The sequence below is a fragment of the Danio aesculapii genome, chromosome 4, assembly GCF_903798145.1.
Source record: "Danio aesculapii chromosome 4, fDanAes4.1, whole genome shotgun sequence".
In the NCBI taxonomy this organism is placed as follows: Eukaryota; Metazoa; Chordata; class Actinopteri; order Cypriniformes; family Danionidae; genus Danio; species Danio aesculapii.
This window is the reverse complement of record NC_079438.1, coordinates 25,326,955-25,346,301: the sequence shown is the minus strand read 5'-3', so window position 1 is coordinate 25,346,301 and position 19,347 is coordinate 25,326,955. Positions and strand designations below refer to the sequence as shown.

Below are 19,347 nucleotides of genomic sequence, written 5' to 3'. Positions count from 1 at the left end.
ACACCTTAGCAACCGCCTAGCAACCACCTAGCAACACCTTAGCAACCGCCTAGCAACACCTTAGCAACTGCATAGCAACCACCTAGCAACACCTTAGCAACCACCCAGCAACACCTTAGCAACCACCTAGCAACACCTTAGCAACCGCCTAGCAACCACCTAGCAACACCTCAGCAACCGCCTAGCAACCACCTAGCAACATCTTAGCAACCACCTAGCAACAGCTTAGCAACACCTTAGCAACCGCCTAGCAACACCTTTGCAACCGCCTAGAAACCACCTAGCAACACCATAGCAACCGCATACCCACCACCTAGCAACACCTTAGCAACCGCCTAGCAACCACCTAGCAACACCTTAGCAACCGCCTAGCAACCACCTAGCAACACCTTAGCAACCACCTAGCAACACCTTAGCAACCACCTAGCAACACCCTAGAAACCACCTAGCAACACCTTAGCAACCGCATAGCAACCACCTAGCAACACCTTAGCAACCGCATAGCAACCACATAGCAACACCTTAGCAACCGCCCAGCAACATCTTAGCAACCACCTAGCAACACCCTAGCAACCGCCTAGCAACACCTTAGCAACCGCATAGAAACCACCTAGCAACTGCCTAGCAACACCTTAGCAACCACCTAGCAACAACTTAGCAACCGCCTAACAACACCTTAGCAACTGCATAGCAACCACCTAGCAACACCTTAGCAGTCACCCAGCAACACCTTAGCAACCGCCTAGCAACCACCTAGCAACACCTTAGCAACCGCCTAGCAACCACCTAGCAACACCTTATTAACCGCCTAGCAACCACCTAGCAACAGCTCAACAACCGCATAGCAACCACCTAGCAACTGTCTAGCAACCACCTAGCAACACCTTAGCAACCACCTAGCAACAACTTAGCAACCGCCTAGCAACACCTTAGCAACTGCATAGCAACCACCTAGCAACACCTTAGCAACCACATAGCAACCACCCAGCAACACTTTAGCAACCGCCTAGCAACGACATAGCAACACCTTAGCAACCACCTAGCAACACCTTAGCAACCACCTGGCAACAGCCTAGCAACACCTTAGCAACCGCCTAGCAACACCTTTGTAACCGCCTAGAAACCACCTAGCAACACCTTAGCAACCGCATATTCACCACCTAGCAACACCTTAGCAACCGCCTAGCAACCACCTAGCAACACCTTAGCAACCGCCTAGCAACCACCTTGCAACACCTCAGCAACCGCCTAGCAACCACCTAGCAACACCTTAGCAACAGCCTAGCAACAACTTAGCAACCACCTAGCAACACCCTAGCAACCACCTAGCAACACCTTAGCAACCGCCTAGCAACACATTAGTAACCGCATAGCAACCACCTAGCAACTGCCTAGCAACCACCTAGCAACACCTTAGCAACCGCCTAGCAACACCTTAGCAACTGCATAGCAACCACCTAGCAACACCTTAGCAACCACATAGCAACCACCCAGCAACACCTTAGCAACCGCCTAGCAACCATCTAGCAACACCTTAGCAACCGCCTAGCAATTCAATTCAATTCACCTTTATTTGTATAGCGCTTATACAATGTAGATTGTGTCAAAGCAGCTTCACATAAAAGGTCACAGTAAATAGGAACAGTGTAGTTCAGTTTATAGTGTTGAGTTCAGTGCAGTTTAGCTCAGATCAGTGTGGTTTAATAATCACTACTGAGAGTCCAAATACTGAAGAGCAAATCCAACGATGCGCAGCTCTATAGATCCCGAAACATGCAAGCCAGTGGCGACAGCGGAGAGGGAAAAAAAACTTCACTAAAGGCGGAAGTGAAGAAAAAAAACCTTGAGAGAAACCAGGCTCAGTTGGGCACGACCATTTTAATTTCTCCGCTGGCCAAACTTTTGTGCAGAGCTGTAGTCTCAGTGGCGGAGGCTGGAAGCTGTCCTCAGCGAAGACTCGTCTGTCTCTGGAGCGTCACAGGAATCAGTCTCATGTTCTCCACTCCTCCATGACCATCACAGTAGCTGCTCACGATTCGGCCAGGTCCAGGATATAAAAAACCTTGGGATCATCTCGTCGTTGGTCTTGGATCGAATCAGTGACTCTGCATAGTCTGAGGGCCTCGGGAAGAGTATCCCCAGGTGGAAATGGAGAATAAAGAAAATAATTAGCGTAGCTGATGTTCACAGTGTATATCAACAAGATGCATAACCTGTGTGGAAGCCCCCAAGTGGTGCACTAAGTGTATGCTTTACTGAACAGATAGGTCTTTAATCTAGTTTTGAATTGCGAGAGTGTGTCTGAGCCTCGGACGTTATCAGGAAGGCTATTCCAGAGTTTAGGAGCTATAAATGAGAAGGCTCGACCTCCTTTACTCGACTTTGCTATTCTAGGTACTACCAGAAGCCCTGAGTTTTGAGACCTTAAAGAGCGAGTTGGATTGTAGCAAGACAGAAGATTGGTTAGATAAACAGGAGCTAGATTATTTAAAGCTTTATATGTAAGAAGCAATATTTTAAATTCAATACGAAACTTAACAGGCAGCCAGTGTAAGGAGGATAAAATTGGGGTGATGTGATCAAATTTTCTAGACCTGGTAAGAACTCTGGCAGCTGCATTTTGTACTAGCTGAAGTTTGTTAATAGAGGATGCTGGGCAGCCAGCAAACAGTGCATTACAGTAGTCCAGCCTAGAAGTCATAAAAGCATGGACTAGCTTTTCTGCATCTGAGATGGATAACATACTTCGTAACTTAGCGATATTTCTCAGATGAAAGAAAGCAGTTTTTGTGACATGGGATATATGATTTTTAAAAGTTAAATTGCTGTCTAATATGACAACCAGATCTTTTATAGTAGAGCTAACGCTAACTTTGTATCCCTCTAATTGTAGGTCGAGTTGTGAGATCTGCTGTGTACAGGATTTAGGCCCAATAAGTAATAATTCTGTTTTGTCTGAGTTTAAGAGAAGATAATTGTTGGTCATCCAGTCTTTAACATCTTTAATACACTCAGTTAGCTTGGACAGATTAGACGTCTCGTCAGGTTTAGTTGAAATATATAATTGAGTATCATCTGCATAGCAGTGAAAGCTGATCCCATGTCTTCTAATAATGTCTCCCAGGGGTAGCATGTATATTGTAAACAGCAAAGGGCCTAAAACTGATCCTTGAGGCACCCCGTATTTTACTGGGCTGATTTGTGAAGGCTGTCCATTAATATTCACAAACTGGTAACGGTCAGATAAGTATGACTTAAACCATTGTAGGGCCTGTCCCTGGACACCAGCGATTAATAAGGATACCATGGTCAATGGTGTCAAATGCCGCACTAAGATCGAGTAGAACTAATAGCGAGATGCACCCTTGGTCAGCAGCTAAGAGTAAATCGTTGGTTATTTTCACTAATGCAGTTTCTGTACTGTGATGAGCTCTGAAACCTGACTGAAACACTTCAAAAACATTGTTCGTCTGCAGAAAGGAGCATAATTGAGCAGAAACAACTTTTTCTAGCATTTTAGATATAAATGGAAGGTTTGAAATAGGCCTATAATTAGCTAAGTTGCTGGGTTCCAGTTGTGGTTTCTTAATAATAGGTTTAATAACAGCTAACTTGTAAGGATTTGAAACGTGGCCTAAAGATAAAGAAGAGTTGATAATGTTAAGAAGAGGTTCTCCTATAACAGGTAGCAATTCTTTCAGTAACTTTGTAGGAATTGGGTCCAATATACACGTAGCTGATTTAGAGCTATTTATAATTTTGTCTAGCTCTTCCTGTTTTATGATTTTAAAGCACTGTAGGTTATTTAGATTCAGAGACGTGTTTACTGGATCTGAAGTATAAGGCGGTGCAGAAAGATTAATATCTCCTATTTTCTGTCTAAAGCCTTCTATTTTATCACTGAAAAAATTCATGAAGTCATCACTACTAATTTGCGGTGGAACGTTTTGTTCCAAAGATGACCGATTATTTGTTAATTTAGCAATGGTGTTAAATAAGAATCTAGGATTGTTATGATTATTTTCTATCAGTTTGCGGAGGTGCTCAGCCCTGGCAGATTTTAAAGCCCTCCTATAGCTGGACATACTGTCTTTGTATGCAATTCTAAAAACTTCTAAATTAGTTTTTTTCCATTTACGTTCCAGGGCACGGGTTGCTGTTTTGAGAGCGCGGGTTTGACTATTATACCACGGTGTAGATTTATTCTCTCTAGCCTTTTTTAGTTTGATGGGTGCCACAGTATTTAAAGTGCTAGTAAAGATGGCATCCATACTGCTGGTTACTACATCAAGGTCATTTGCGTTTGCGGGTGCATTTCGAAGTAGAGAAAGATCAGGTAAGTTATTTATAAATTCATCTTTAGTGGACGGAACAATAGTTCTACTAGGACGATATATCGGAGCGGATCTGCTAATTTCAGGTAAACACAGCTTATATAGTAAGAGGTAGTGGTCTGTAATATCATCACTTTGTGGTATAATGTCTACATCAATGACCTCAATTCCATAAGACAGAATTAGATCTAGTGTATGCTTTAAGCGATGGGTTGGACCAATAACATTTTGCTTTATTCCTAGTGAGACCAGCAAGTCCGTAAACGCGAGCCCTAATGTGTCGTTAGCGTCATCGATGTGGATGTTAAAGTCTCCTACAATTAGTATTTTATCAGTTTTAACTAGTAAGTCAGAGATAAAATCAGAAAATTCTTTTAGAAAATTGACATAGGGTCCTGGGGGTCTATATATGGTGATTAGAGCGAGAGATAACAAAGGTTTTTGCATAGTGTTTGGAAGGACAACATTAAGTGCTAGTACTTCAAAGGAGCTAAATATAAGTCCGTTTTTCTGATTAACATTAAGAATATCACTAAAGATTGATGCAACTCCACCACCACGACCAGTTTGACGAGCCTCATGCTTATATAAGAATCCTGGAGGAGTTGCTTCATTTAAACTAATATAGTCATTTTGTTTCAGCCAGGTTTCAGTGAGACAGAGTGCATTAAGATTGTTATCTGTTATTATTTCATTTATGATAAGTGCTTTAGGCGCTAGTGACCTGATGTTTAGGAGACCAAGCTTCATGAAATTTGTATTTTCACTTTTTAGTGTTTTTTCTGGTTTAATTCTTAATAGATTATTTCTGGAGCACACAGTACGTTTGTTTCTTGATCTAATAATACGAGGAACAGACACAGTCTCTATGTGGTTAGCTAGGTATGCATTACTGATATTTATGTGGGAGGAATAGGAGTCTATGTGGCTAAATTGCGAATTTTGTGAATTTTTACTTACTAGTCAGATAGAGCGAAGTGTTCTGGAGATGTTGTCCGACAGGAGTTCAGCTCCAGCTCGACTGGGGTGCAGCCCGTCAGCGCGGAAAAGCCTAGGACGCTCCCAGAAAAGATTCCAGTTATTGGCAAAGAGCAATTTCTGTTCTTCACACCATGTTAATAGCCATTCATTCAGAGCAAAGAGTCTACTGAACCTTTCATTTCCTCGGCGGTAGGTAGGAAGCGGTCCAGAAACGATGATCTGCGTGGCGGGCGGAACCACCTAGCAACACCTTAGCAACCGCCTAGCAACCACCTAGCAACACCTCAGCAACCGCCTAGCAACCACCTAGCAACACCTTAGCAACCACCTAACAACAGCCTAGCAACACCTTAGCAACCGCCTAGCAACACCTTAGCAACTGCATAGCAACCACCTAGCAACACCTTAGCAACCACCTAGCAACACCTTAGCAACCACCTAGCAACCACCTAGCAACACCTTAGCAACCGCCTAGCAACCACCTAGAAACACCTTAGCAACCACCTAGCAACCACTTAGAATGACACTAACTCTGGGTTTTCCAGCACACTGGTAAGAAAACGGCAGTTTAGCTCAGTTGGTTAGAACGTGGTGCTAATAACGACAAGGTTGTGGGTTCGATACCCGTACTGGCCAAATTTTTACTCTCTTATGCCTCAGATGCACTTAAGGGCTCAGCTTGGTCTCACAGACATCCCTGCTGCAGGAAAGCTGTCATGGCAGCCGAAATAGCTCAGTTGGGAGAGCGTTAGACTGAAGATCTAAAGGTCCCTGGTTCGATCCCGGGTTTCGGCAAAGCAATGTTGTTGTTCTGTTTTGGGCACAGGGTCAGTTGAATGAAAGTCAAACAAAAAGCCTAGCCGCTTCGCCCTTAAGTCCACCTGCTTCCATTTGACCAAAACGCTATCTTTCTCCCAGGTGGTCACATCGCTTCTGGTGATGATTCCTATGGCCTAATTGACAGCACTCTGCTATATATTTAGTGCTTTGAATTCCCACTGCGGACGCGCCATTGAATAAAAGAAAACTGTGACTTGATAGGGCTTCTGAAGGATTGCAATGATTAGTACTATACAGAACCGGCAAAGCTGACGTAAGTAAATTCGCTCTAAACGCTCCAGGTTCAACCAGCTTTGCAATAAAAGCCAGTGTGAAAGGCATGAAAACAGAAGTGGATAATGCGGGCATCGATCCAGCTACCTCTCTCATGCATGTTAAGCGACCGTTCTACCATTTAAGCTAATTCCCCTTTTCAAAGTCAAAATTGAACATTTTAGACGTGGTCGATAAAGAAAAAATAATATCACATCTGTTCTGTGGTGGCTTCTTTGCCCTGCCTGCCATTTAGTCGTCAAAATGCCTAGAATGGCGTGCTTTTCTTTTGAAAGCCCTACCTAGTAATGCTCCAGTAAATGTGTGAGGAGCCCTGCATGCCGAATGACGAGTTACTCAGAAATCAATGCACATTGGCCTTGCCTTGGATGGACCCTCCGCTACTTTCCTGCAAGGCCAGTTTTTTAATTCATCATCTTCATCTCGGGCAGCAGCTCTACACCATCTTGAGGTTCCATAATGTAATGGATAGCACTCTGCATCCAGCAATCTAAATTCAAATCTAGATGGGACCTGTTTTTTTTTTGCCAGCACCGCACAAAAAAGCTAAAATAGCATTCTATTCCCTTGAAGGCCAGAGAATAACAGTTACTATGGGTTTTCTAGGACCCTCAAGTCCAGCTGCTTCACCCTCAAGTCCACCTGCTTCCATTTGACCAAAACGCTATCTTTCTCCCAGGTGGTCACATCGCTTCTGGTGATGATTCCTATGGGCTAATCGACAGCACTCTGCTATATATTTAGTGCTTTGATTTCCCACTGCGGACGCGCCATTGAATAAAAGAAAACTGTGACTTGATAGGGCTTCTGAAGGATTGCAATGATTAGTACTACACAGAACCGGCAAAGCTGACGTAAGGAAATTCGCTCTAAACCCTCCAGGTGCAACCAGCTTTGCAATAAAAGCCACTGTGAAAGGCATGAAAACACAACTGGAGAATGCGGGAATCGATCCCGCTACCTCTCTCATGCATGTTAAGCGACCGTTCTACCATTTAAGCTAATTCCCCTTTTCAAAGTCAAAATTGAACATTTTAGACGTGGTCGAAAAAGAAAAAATAATATCACATCTGTTCTGTGGTGGCTTCTTTGCCCTGCCTGCCATTTAGTCGTCAAAATGCCTAGAATGGCGTGCTTTTCTTTTGAAAGCCCTACCTAGTAATGCTCCAGTAAATGTGTGAGGAGCCCTGCATGCCGAATGACGAGTTACTCAGAAATCAATGCACATTGGCCTTGCCTTGGATGGACCCTCCGCTACTTTCCTGCAAGGCCAGTTTTTTAATTCATCATCTTCATCTCGGGCAGCAGCTCTACACCATCTTGAGGTTCCATAATGTAATGGATAGCACTCTGCATCCAGCGATTTAAATTCAAATCTAGATGGGACCTGTTTTTTTTTGCCAGCACCGCACAAAAAAGCTAAAATAGCATTCTATTCCCTTGAAGGCTAGAGAATAACAGTTACTATGGGTTTTCTAGGACCCTCAAGTCCAGCTGCTTCACCCTCAAGTCCACCTGCTTCCATTTGACCAAAACGCTATCTTTCTCCCAGGTGGTCACATCGCTTCTGGTGATGATTCCTATGGGCTAATCGACAGCACTCTGCTATATATTTAGTGCTTTGATTTCCCACTGCGGACGCGCCATTGAATAAAAGAAAACTGTGACTTGATAGGGCTTCTGAAGGATTGCAATGATTAGTACTACACAGAACCGGCAAAGCTGACGTAAGGAAATTCGCTCTAAACCCTCCAGGTGCAACCAGCTTTGCAATAAAAGCCACTGTGAAAGGCATGAAAACACAAGTGGAAAATGCGGGAATCGATCCCGCTACCTCTCACATGCTAAGCGAGCGCTCTACCATTTGAGCTAATTCCCCTTTTCACAAGCCAAATTAAACATTTTAGACGTGGTAAAAAAAGAAAAAATAAGATCACATCTGTTCTGTGGTGGCTTCTTTGCCCTGCCTGCCATTTAGTCGTCAAATTGCCTAGAATAGCGTGCTTTTCTTTTGAAGGCCCTACCTAGTCCTGCTCCAGTAAATGTGTGAGGAGCCCTGCATGCCGAATGACGAGTTACTCAGAAATCAATGCACATTGGCCTTGCCTTGGATGGACCGCACAAAAAAAATTAAAATAGCATCCTGTTCCCTTGAAGGCCAAAGAATGACACTAACTCTGGGTTTTCCAGCACACTCCTAAGAAAACGGCCGGTTAGCTCAGTTGGTTAGAGCGTGGTGCTAATAACGCCAAGGTCGCGGGTTCGATACCCGTACTGGCCAAAGTTTTACTCTCTAATGCCTCAGATGCACTTAAGGGCTCAGCTTGGTCTCACAGACATCCCTGCTGCAGGAAAGCTGTGTCATGGCAGCCGAAATAGCTCAGTTGGGAGAGCGTTAGACTGAAGATCTAAAGGTCCCTGGTTCGATCCCGGGTTTCGGCAAAGCAATGTTGTTGTTCTGTTTTGGGCACAGGGTCAGTTGAATGAAAGTCACCCAAAAAGCCTAGCCGCTTCACCCTTAAGTCCACCTGCTTCCATTTGACTAAAACGCTATCTTTCTCCCAGGTGGTCACATCGCTTCTGGTGATGATTCCTATGGCCTAATCGACAGCACTCTGCTATATATTTAGTGCTTTGATTTACCACTGCGGACGCGCCATCGAATAAAAGAAAACTGTGACTTGATAGGGCTTCTGAAGGATTGCAATAATTAGTACTATACAGAACCGGCAAAGCTGACGTAAGGAAATTCGCTCTAAACCCTCCAGGTGCAACCAGCTTTGCAATAAAAGCCAGTGTGAAAGGCATGAAAACAGAAGTGGATAATGCGGGCATCGATCCAGCTACCTCTCTCATGCATGCTAAGCGACCGTTCTACCATTTAAGCTAATTCCCCTTTTCACAGTCAAAATTGAACATTTTAGACGTGGTCGAAAAAGAAAAAATAATATCACATCTGTTCTGTGGTGGCTTCTTTACCCTGCCTGCCATTTAGTCGTCAAATTGCCTAGAATGGCGTGCTTTTCTTTTGAAGGCCCTACCTAGTAATGCTCCAGTAAATGTGTGAGGAGCCCTGCATGCCGAGTGACGAGTTACTCAGAAATCAATGCACATTGGCCTTGCCTTGGATGGACCTTCCGCTACTTTCCTGCAAGGCCAGTTTTTTAATTCATCATCTTCATCTCGGGCAGCAGCTCTACACCATCTTGAGGTTCCATAATGTAATGGATAGCACTCTGCATCCAGAGATCTAAATTCAAATCTAGATGGGACCTGTTTTTTTTTGCCAGCACAGCACAAAAAAGCTAAAATAGCATTCTATTCCCTTGAAGGCCAGAGAATAACAGTTACTATGGGTTTTCTAGGACCCTCAAGTCCAGCTGCTTCACCCTCAAGTCCACCTGCTTCCACTTGACCAAAACGCTATCTTTCTCCCAGGTGGTTACATCGCTTCTGGTGATGATTCCTATGGGCTAATCGACAGCACTCTGCTATATATTTAGTGCTTTGATTTCCCACTGCGGACGCGCCATTGAATAAAAGAAAACTGTGACTTGATAGGGCTTCTGAAGGATTGCAATGATTAGTACTACACAGAACCGGCAAAGCTGACGTAAGGAAATTCGCTCTAAACCCTCCAGGTGCAACCAGCTTTGCAATAAAAGCCACTGTGAAAGGCATGAAAACACAAGTGGATAATGCGGGCATCGATCCCGCTACCTCTCACATGCTAAGCGAGCGCGCTACCATTTGAGCTAATTCCCCTTTTCACAAGCCAAATTGAACATTTTAGACGTGGTCAAAAAAGAAAAAATAAGATCACATTTGTTCTGTGGTGGCTTCTTTGCCCTGCCTGCCATTTAGTCGTCAAATTGCCTAGAATAGCGTGCTTTTCTTTTGAAGGCCCTACCTAGTCCTGCTCCAGTAAATGTGTGAGGAGCCCTGCATGCCGAATGACGAGTTACTCAGAAATCAATGCACATTGGCCTTGCCTTGGATGGACCTTCTGCTACTTTCCTGCAAGGCCATTTTTTTAATTCATCATCTTCATGTCGGGCAGCAGCTCTATATCATCTTAAGGTTCCATGGTGTAATGGTTAGCACTCTGGACTCTGAATCCAGTGATCCGAGTTCAAATCTCGGTGGGACCTGTTTTTATTTTGCCAGCAGCGCACAAAAAAAGTTAAAATAGCATCCTGTTCCCTTGAAGGCCAAAGAATGACACTAACTCTGGGTTTTCCAGCACACTCCTAAGAAAACGGCTGGTTAGCTCAGTTGGTTAGAGCGTGGTGCTAATAACGCCAAGGTCGCGGGTTCGATACCCGTACTGGCCAAAGTTTTACTCTCTTATGCCTCAGATGCACTTAAGGGCTCAGCTTGGTCTCACAGACATCCCTGCTGCAGGAAAGCTGTGTCATGGCAGCCGAAATAGCTCAGTTGGGAGAGCGTTAGACTGAAGATCTAAAGGTCCCTGGTTCGATCCCGGGTTTCGGCAAAGCAATGTTGTTGTTCTGTTTTGGGCACAGGGTCAGTTGAATGAAAGTCACCCAAAAAGCCTAGCCGCTTCACCCTTAAGTCCACCTGCTTCCATTTGACTAAAACGCTATCTTTCTCCCAGGTGGTCACATCGCTTCTGGTGATGATTCCTATGGCCTAATCGACAGCACTCTGCTATATATTTAGTGCTTTGATTTACCACTGCGGACGCGCCATCGAATAAAAGAAAACTGTGACTTGATAGGGCTTCTGAAGGATTGCAATAATTAGTACTATACAGAACCGGCAAAGCTGACGTAAGGAAATTCGCTCTAAACCCTCCAGGTGCAACCAGCTTTGCAATAAAAGCCAGTGTGAAAGGCATGAAAACAGAAGTGGATAATGCGGGCATCGATCCAGCTACCTCTCTCATGCATGCTAAGCGACCGTTCTACCATTTAAGCTAATTCCCCTTTTCACAGTCAAAATTGAACATTTTAGACGTGGTCGAAAAAGAAAAAATAATATCACATCTGTTCTGTGGTGGCTTCTTTGCCCTGCCTGCCATTTAGTCGTCAAAATGCCTAGAATGGCGTGCTTTTCTTTTGAAAGCCCTACCTAGTAATGCTCCAGTAAATGTGTGAGGAGCCCTGCATGCCGAATGACGAGTTACTCAGAAATCAATGCACATTGGCCTTGCCTTGGATGGACCCTCCGCTACTTTCCTGCAAGGCCAGTTTTTTAATTCATCATCTTCATCTCGGGCAGCAGCTCTACACCATCTTGAGGTTCCATAATGTAATGGATAGCACTCTGCATCCAGAGATCTAAATTCAAATCTAGATGTGACCTGTTTTTTTTGCCAGCACAGCACAAAAAAGCTAAAATAGCATTCTATTCCCTTGAAGGCCAGAGAATAACAGTTACTATGGGTTTTCTAGGACCCTCAAGTCCAGCTGCTTCACCCTCAAGTCCACCTGCTTCCATTTGACCAAAACGCTATCTTTCTCCCAGGTGGTCACATCGCTTCTGGTGATGATTCCTATGGGCTAATCGACAGCACTCTGCTATATATTTAGTGCTTTGATTTCCCACTGCGGACGCGCCATCGAATAAAAGAAAACTGTGACTTTATAGGGCTTCTGAAGGATTGCAATGATTAGTACTACACAGAACCGGCAAAGCTGACGTAAGGAAATTCGCTCTAAACCCTCCAGGTGCAACCAGCTTTGCAATAAAAGCCAGTGTGAAAGGCATGAAAACAGAAGTGGATAATGCGGGCATCGATCCAGCTACCTCTCTCATGCATGCTAAACAACCGTTCTACCATTTAAGCTAATTCCCCTTTTCACAGTCAAAATTGAACATTTTAGACGTGGTCGAAAAAGAAAAAATAATATCACATCTGTTCTGTGGTGGCTTCTTTACCCTGCCTGCCATTTAGTCGTCAAATTGCCTAGAATGGCGTGCTTTTCTTTTGAAGGCCCTACCTAGTAATGCTCCAGTAAATGTGTGAGGAGCCCTGCATGCCGAGTGACGAGTTACTCAGAAATCAATGCACATTGGCCTTGCCTTGGATGGACCTTCCGCTACTTTCCTGCAAGGCCAGTTTTTTAATTCATCATCTTCATCTCGGGCAGCAGCTCTACACCATCTTGAGGTTCCATAATGTAATGGATAGCACTCTGCATCCAGCGATCTAAATTCAAATCTAGATGGGACCTGTTTTTTTTGCCAGCACTGCACAAAAAAGCTAAAATAGCATTCTATTCCCTTGAAGGCCAGAGAATAACAGTTACTATGGGTTTTCTAGGACCCTCAAGTCCAGCTGCTTCACCCTTAAGTCCACCTGCTTCCATTTGACTAAAACGCTATCTTTCTCCCAGGTGGTCACATCGCTTCTGGTGATGATTCCTATGGCCTAATCGACAGCACTCTGCTATATATTTAGTGCTTTGATTTACCACTGCGGACGCGCCATCGAATAAAAGAAAACTGTGACTTGATAGGGCTTCTGAAGGATTGCAATAATTAGTACTATACAGAACCGGCAAAGCTGACGTAAGGAAATTCGCTCTAAACCCTCCAGGTGCAACCAGCTTTGCAATAAAAGCCAGTGTGAAAGGCATGAAAACAGAAGTGGATAATGCGGGCATCGATCCAGCTACCTCTCTCATGCATGCTAAGCGACCGTTCTACCATTTAAGCTAATTCCCCTTTTCACAGTCAAATTGAACATTTTAGACGTGGTCGAAAAAGAAAAAATAATATCACATCTGTTGTGTGGTGGCTTCTTTACCCTGCCTGCCATTTAGTCGTCAAATTGCCTAGAATGGCGTGCTTTTCTTTTGAAGGCCCTACCTAGTAATGCTCCAGTAAATGTGTGAGGAGCCCTGCATGCCGAGTGACGAGTTACTCAGAAATCAATGCACATTGGCCTTGCCTTGGATGGACCTTCCGCTACTTTCCTGCAAGGCCAGTTTTTTAATTCATCATCTTCATCTCGGGCAGCAGCTCTACACCATCTTGAGGTTCCATAATGTAATGGATAGCACTCTGCATCCAGCGATCTAAATTCAAATCTAGATGGGACCTGTTTTTTTTTGCCAGCACTGCACAAAAAAGCTAAAATAGCATTCTATTCCCTTGAAGGCCAGAGAATAACAGTTACTATGGGTTTTCTAGGACCCTCAAGTCCAGCTGCTTCACCCTCAAGTCCACCTGCTTCCATTTGACCAAAACGCTATCTTTCTCCCAGGTGGTCACATCGCTTCTGGTGATGATTCCTATGGGCTAATCGACAGCACTCTGCTATATATTTAGTGCTTTGATTTCCACTGCGGACGCGCCATTGAATAAAAGAAAACTGTGACTTGATAGGGCTTCTGAAGGATTGCAATGATTAGTACTACACAGAACCGGCAAAGCTGACGTAAGGAAATTCGCTCTAAACCCTCCAGGTGCAACCAGCTTTGCAATAAAAGCCACTGTGAAAGGCATGAAAACAGAAGTGGAGAATGCGGGCATCGATCCCGCTACCTCTCACATGCTAAGCAAGCGCTCTACCATTTGAGCTAATTCCTTTTCACAAGCCAAATTGAACATTTTAGACGTGGTCAAAAAAGAAAAAATAAGATCACATCTGTTCTGTGGTGGCTTCTTTGCCCTGCCTGCCATTTAGTCGTCAAATTGCCTAGAAGAGCGTGCTTTTCTTTTGAAGGCCCTACCTAGTCCTGCTCCAGTAAATGTGTGAGGAGCCCTGCATGCCGAATGACGAGTTACTCAGAAATCAATGCACATTGGCCTTGCCTTGGATGGACCTTCTGCTACTTTCCTGCAAGGCCATTTTTTTAATTCATCATCTTCACGTCGGGCAGCAGCTCTATATCATCTTAAGGTTCCATGGTGGCAAAGCTGACGTAAGGAAATTCGCTCTAAACCCTCCAGGTGCAACCAGCTTTGCAATAAAAGCCAGTGTGAAAGGCATGAAAACAGAAGTGGATAATGCGGGCATCGATCCAGCTACCTCTCTCATGCATGCTAAGCGACCGTTCTACCATTTAAGCTAATTCCCCTTTTCACAGTCAAAATTGAACATTTTAGACGTGGTCGAAAAAGAAAAAATAATATCACATCTGTTGTGTGGTGGCTTCTTTACCCTGCCTGCCATTTAGTCGTCAAATTGCCTAGAATGGCGTGCTTTTCTTTTGAAGGCCCTACCTAGTAATGCTCCAGTAAATGTGTGAGGAGCCCTGCATGCCGAGTGACGAGTTACTCAGAAATCAATGCACATTGGCCTTGCCTTGGATGGACCTTCCGCTACTTTCCTGCAAGGCCAGTTTTTTAATTCATCATCTTCATCTCGGGCAGCAGCTCTACACCATCTTGAGGTTCCATAATGTAATGGATAGCACTCTGCATCCAGCGATCTAAATTCAAATCTAGATGGGACCTGTTTTTTTTTGCCAGCACTGCACAAAAAAGCTAAAATAGCATTCTATTCCCTTGAAGGCCAGAGAATAACAGTTACTATGGGTTTTCTAGGACCCTCAAGTCCAGCTGCTTCACCCTCAAGTCCACCTGCTTCCATTTGACCAAAACGCTATCTTTCTCCCAGGTGGTCACATCGCTTCTGGTGATGATTCCTATGGGCTAATCGACAGCACTCTGCTATATATTTAGTGCTTTGATTTTCCACTGCGGACGCGCCATTGAATAAAAGAAAACTGTGACTTGATAGGGCTTCTGAAGGATTGCAATGATTAGTACTACACAGAACCGGCAAAGCTGACGTAAGGAAATTCGCTCTAAACCCTCCAGGTGCAACCAGCTTTGCAATAAAAGCCACTGTGAAAGGCATGAAAACAGAAGTGGAGAATGCGGGCATCGATCCCGCTACCTCTCACATGCTAAGCAAGCGCTCTACCATTTGAGCTAATTCCTTTTCACAAGCCAAATTGAACATTTTAGACGTGGTCAAAAAAGAAAAAATAAGATCACATCTGTTCTGTGGTGGCTTCTTTGCCCTGCCTGCCATTTAGTCGTCAAATTGCCTAGAAGAGCGTGCTTTTCTTTTGAAGGCCCTACCTAGTCCTGCTCCAGTAAATGTGTGAGGAGCCCTGCATGCCGAATGACGAGTTACTCAGAAATCAATGCACATTGGCCTTGCCTTGGATGGACCTTCTGCTACTTTCCTGCAAGGCCATTTTTTTAATTCATCATCTTCACGTCGGGCAGCAGCTCTATATCATCTTAAGGTTCCATGGTGGCAAAGCTGACGTAAGGAAATTCGCTCTAAACCCTCCAGGTGCAACCAGCTTTGCAATAAAAGCCAGTGTGAAAGGCATGAAAACAGAAGTGGATAATGCGGGCATCGATCCAGCTACCTCTCTCATGCATGCTAAGCGACCGTTCTACCATTTAAGCTAATTCCCCTTTTCACAGTCAAAATTGAACATTTTAGACGTGGTCGAAAAAGAAAAAATAATATCACATCTGTTCTGTGGTGGCTTCTTTACCCTGCCTGCCATTTAGTCGTCAAATTGCCTAGAATGGCGTGCTTTTCTTTTGAAGGCCCTACCTAGTAATGCTCCAGTAAATGTGTGAGGAGCCCTGCATGCCGAGTGACGAGTTACTCAGAAATCAATGCACATTGGCCTTGCCTTGGATGGACCTTCCGCTACTTTCCTGCAAGGCCAGTTTTTTAATTCATCATCTTCATCTCGGGCAGCAGCTCTACACCATCTTGAGGTTCCATAATGTAATGGATAGCACTCTGCATCCAGCGATCTAAATTCAAATCTAGATGGGACCTGTTTTTTTTTGCCAGCACTGCACAAAAAAGCTAAAATAGCATTCTATTCCCTTGAAGGCCAGAGAATAACAGTTACTATGGGTTTTCTAGGACCCTCAAGTCCAGCTGCTTCACCCTCAAGTCCACCTGCTTCCATTTGACCAAAACGCTATCTTTCTCCCAGGTGGTCACATCGCTTCTGGTGATGATTCCTATGGGCTAATCGACAGCACTCTGCTATATATTTAGTGCTTTGATTTTCCACTGCGGACGCGCCATTGAATAAAAGAAAACTGTGACTTGATAGGGCTTCTGAAGGATTGCAATGATTAGTACTACACAGAACCGGCAAAGCTGACGTAAGGAAATTCGCTCTAAACCTTTCAGGTGCAACCAGCTTTGCAATAAAAGCCACTGTGAAAGGCATGAAAACAGAAGTGGAGAATGCGGGCATCGATCCCGCTACCTCTCACATGCTAAGCGAGCGCTCTACCATTTGAGCTAATTCCTCTTTTCACAAGCCAAATTGAACATTTTAGACGTGGTCAAAAAAGAAAAAATAAGATCACATCTGTTCTGTGGTGGCTTCTTTGCCCTGCCTGCCATTTAGTCGTCAAATTGCCTAGAATAGCGTGCTTTTCTTTTGAAGGCCCTACCTAGTCCTGCTCCAGTAAATGTGTGAGGAACCCTGCATGCCGAATGACGAGTTACTCAGAAATCAATGCACATTGGCCTTGCCTTGGATGGACCTTCTGCTACTTTCCTGCAAGGCCATTTTTTTAATTCATCATCTTCATGTCGGGCAGCAGCTCTATATCATCTTAAGGTTCCATGGTGTAATGGTTAGCACTCTGGACTCTGAATCCAGTGATCCGAGTTCAAATCTTGGTGGGACCTGTTTTTATTTTGCCAGCAGCGCACAAAAAAAGTTAAAATAGCATCCTGTTCCCTTGAAGGCCAAAGAATGACACTAACTCTGGGTTTTCCAGCACACTGCTAAGAAAATGGCCGGTTAGCTCAGTTGGTTAGAGCTTGGTGATAATAACGCCAAGGTCGCGGGTTCGATACCCGTACTGGCCAAATTTTTACTCTCTTATGCCTCAGATGCACTTAAGGGCTCAGCTTGGTCTCACAGACATCCCTGCTGCAGGAAAGCTGTGTCATGGCAGCCGAAATAGCTCATTTGGGAGAGCGTTAGACTGAAGCTCTAAAGGTCCCTGGTTCGATCCCGGGTTTCGGCAAAGCAATGTTGTTGTTCTGTTTTGGGCACAGGGTCAGTTGAATGAAAGTCACCCAAAAAGCCTAGCCGCTTCACCCTTAAGTCCACCTGCTTCCATTTGACCAAAACGCTATCTTTCTCCCAGGTGGTCACATCGCTTCTGGTGATGATTCCTATGGCCTAATCGATAGCACTCTGCTATATATTTAGTGCTTTGATTTACCACTGCGGACGCGCCATCGAATAAAAGAAAACTGTGACTTGATAGGGCTTCTGAAGGATTGCAATGAATTAGTACTATACAGAACCGGCAAAGCTGACGTAAGGAAATTCGCTCTAAACCCTCCAGGTGCAACCAGCTTTGCAATAAAAGCCAGTGTGAAAGGCATGAAAACAGAAGTGGATAATGCGGGCATCGATCCAGCTACCTCTCTCATGCATGCTAAGCGACCGTTCTACCATTTAAGCTAATTCCCCTTTTCACAGTCAAAATTGAACATTTTAGACGTGGTCGAAAAAGAAAAAATAATATCACATCTGTTCTGTGGTGGCTTCTTTACCCTGCCTGCCATTTAGTCGTCAAATTGCCTAGAATGGCGTGCTTTTCTTTTGAAGGCCCTACCTAGTAATGCTCCAGTAAATGTGTGAGGAGCCCTGCATGCCGAGTGACGAGTTACTCAGAAATCAATGCACATTGGCCTTGCCTTGGATGGACCTTCCGCTACTTTCCTGCAAGGCCAGTTTTTTAATTCATCATCTTCATCTCGGGCAGCAGCTCTACACCATCTTGAGGTTCCATAATGTAATGGATAGCACTCTGCATCCAGCGATCTAAATTCAAATCTAGATGGGACCTGTTTTTTTTTGCCAGCACTGCACAAAAAAGCTAAAATAGCATTCTATTCCCTTGAAGGCCAGAGAATAACAGTTACTATGGGTTTTCTAGGACCCTCAAGTCCAGCTGCTTCACCCTCAAGTCCACCTGCTTCCATTTGACCAAAACGCTATCTTTCTCCCAGGTGGTCACATCGCTTCTGGTGATGATTCCTATGGGCTAATCGACAGCACTCTGCTATATATTTAGTGCTTTGATTTCCCACTGCGGACGCGCCATTGAATAAAAGAAAACTGTGACTTGATAGGGCTTCTGAAGGATTGCAATGATTAGTACTACACAGAACCGGCAAAGCTGACGTAAGGAAATTCGCTCTAAACCCTCCAGGTGCAACCAGCTTTGCAATAAAAGCCACTGTGAAAGGCATGAAAACAGAAGTGGAGAATGCGGGCATCGATCCCGCTACCTCTCACATGCTAAGCGAGCGCTCTACCATTTGAGCTAATTCCCCTTTTCACAAGCCAAATTGAACATTTTAGACGTGGTCAAAAAAGAAAAAATAAGATCACATCTGTTCTGTGGTGGCTTCTTTGCCCTGCCTGCCATTTAGTCGTCAAATTGCCTAGAATAGCGTGCTTTTCTTTTGAAGGCCCTACCTAGTCCTGCTCCAGTAAATGTGTGAGGAGCCCTGCATGCCGAATGACGAGTTACTCAGAAATCAATGCACATTGGCCTTGCCTTGGATGGACCTTCTGCTACTTTCCTGCAAGGCCATTTTTTTAATTCATCATCTTCATGTCGGGCAGCAGCTCTATATCATCTTAAGGTTCCATGGTGTAATGGTTAGCACTCTGGACTCTGAATCCAGTGATCCGAGTTCAAATCTCGGTGGGACCTGTTTTTATTTTGCCAGCACTGCACAAAAAAAGTTAAAATAGCATCCTGTTCCCTTGAAGGCCAAAGAATGACACTAACTCTGGGTTTTCCAGCACACTGCTAAGAAAATGGCCGGTTAGCTCAGTTGGTTAGAGCTTGGTGATAATAACGCCAAGGTCGCGGGTTCGATACCCGTACTGGCCAAATTTTTACTCTCTTA

The 19,347-nt window shown here is 44.4% G+C and overlaps 12 non-coding genes across 12 annotated transcripts; 11 read left to right on the top strand and 1 right to left on the bottom strand.

Annotated features, from left to right (window-relative positions):
* The first annotated feature begins 6,037 nt into the window (after positions 1-6,037).
* On the top strand, positions 6,038-6,110 carry trnaf-gaa (transfer RNA phenylalanine (anticodon GAA)). The gene has a single exon. It is a non-coding gene; the product is annotated as a tRNA-Phe (tRNA).
* A 2,124-nt stretch (positions 6,111-8,234) lies between these two features.
* trnaa-agc (transfer RNA alanine (anticodon AGC)) lies at positions 8,235-8,307 on the bottom strand. The gene has a single exon. It is a non-coding gene; the product is annotated as a tRNA-Ala (tRNA).
* A 328-nt stretch (positions 8,308-8,635) lies between these two features.
* On the top strand, positions 8,636-8,709 carry trnai-aau (transfer RNA isoleucine (anticodon AAU)). Its single transcript has one exon. It is a non-coding gene; the product is annotated as a tRNA-Ile (tRNA).
* Positions 8,710-8,797: 88 nt separating this feature from the next.
* On the top strand, positions 8,798-8,870 carry trnaf-gaa (transfer RNA phenylalanine (anticodon GAA)). The gene has a single exon. It is a non-coding gene; the product is annotated as a tRNA-Phe (tRNA).
* Positions 8,871-10,507: 1,637 nt separating this feature from the next.
* On the top strand, positions 10,508-10,579 carry trnaq-cug (transfer RNA glutamine (anticodon CUG)). Its single transcript has one exon. It is a non-coding gene; the product is annotated as a tRNA-Gln (tRNA).
* A 109-nt stretch (positions 10,580-10,688) lies between these two features.
* On the top strand, positions 10,689-10,762 carry trnai-aau (transfer RNA isoleucine (anticodon AAU)). Its single transcript has one exon. It is a non-coding gene; the product is annotated as a tRNA-Ile (tRNA).
* An 88-nt stretch (positions 10,763-10,850) lies between these two features.
* On the top strand, positions 10,851-10,923 carry trnaf-gaa (transfer RNA phenylalanine (anticodon GAA)). The gene has a single exon. It is a non-coding gene; the product is annotated as a tRNA-Phe (tRNA).
* Positions 10,924-17,022: 6,099 nt separating this feature from the next.
* trnaq-cug (transfer RNA glutamine (anticodon CUG)) lies at positions 17,023-17,094 on the top strand. The gene has a single exon. It is a non-coding gene; the product is annotated as a tRNA-Gln (tRNA).
* A 109-nt stretch (positions 17,095-17,203) lies between these two features.
* On the top strand, positions 17,204-17,277 carry trnai-aau (transfer RNA isoleucine (anticodon AAU)). Its single transcript has one exon. It is a non-coding gene; the product is annotated as a tRNA-Ile (tRNA).
* An 88-nt stretch (positions 17,278-17,365) lies between these two features.
* Positions 17,366-17,438, top strand: trnaf-gaa (transfer RNA phenylalanine (anticodon GAA)). Its single transcript has one exon. It is a non-coding gene; the product is annotated as a tRNA-Phe (tRNA).
* A 1,638-nt stretch (positions 17,439-19,076) lies between these two features.
* trnaq-cug (transfer RNA glutamine (anticodon CUG)) lies at positions 19,077-19,148 on the top strand. Its single transcript has one exon. It is a non-coding gene; the product is annotated as a tRNA-Gln (tRNA).
* Positions 19,149-19,257: 109 nt separating this feature from the next.
* Positions 19,258-19,331, top strand: trnai-aau (transfer RNA isoleucine (anticodon AAU)). Its single transcript has one exon. It is a non-coding gene; the product is annotated as a tRNA-Ile (tRNA).
* The last annotated feature ends 16 nt before the right edge of the window (positions 19,332-19,347 follow it).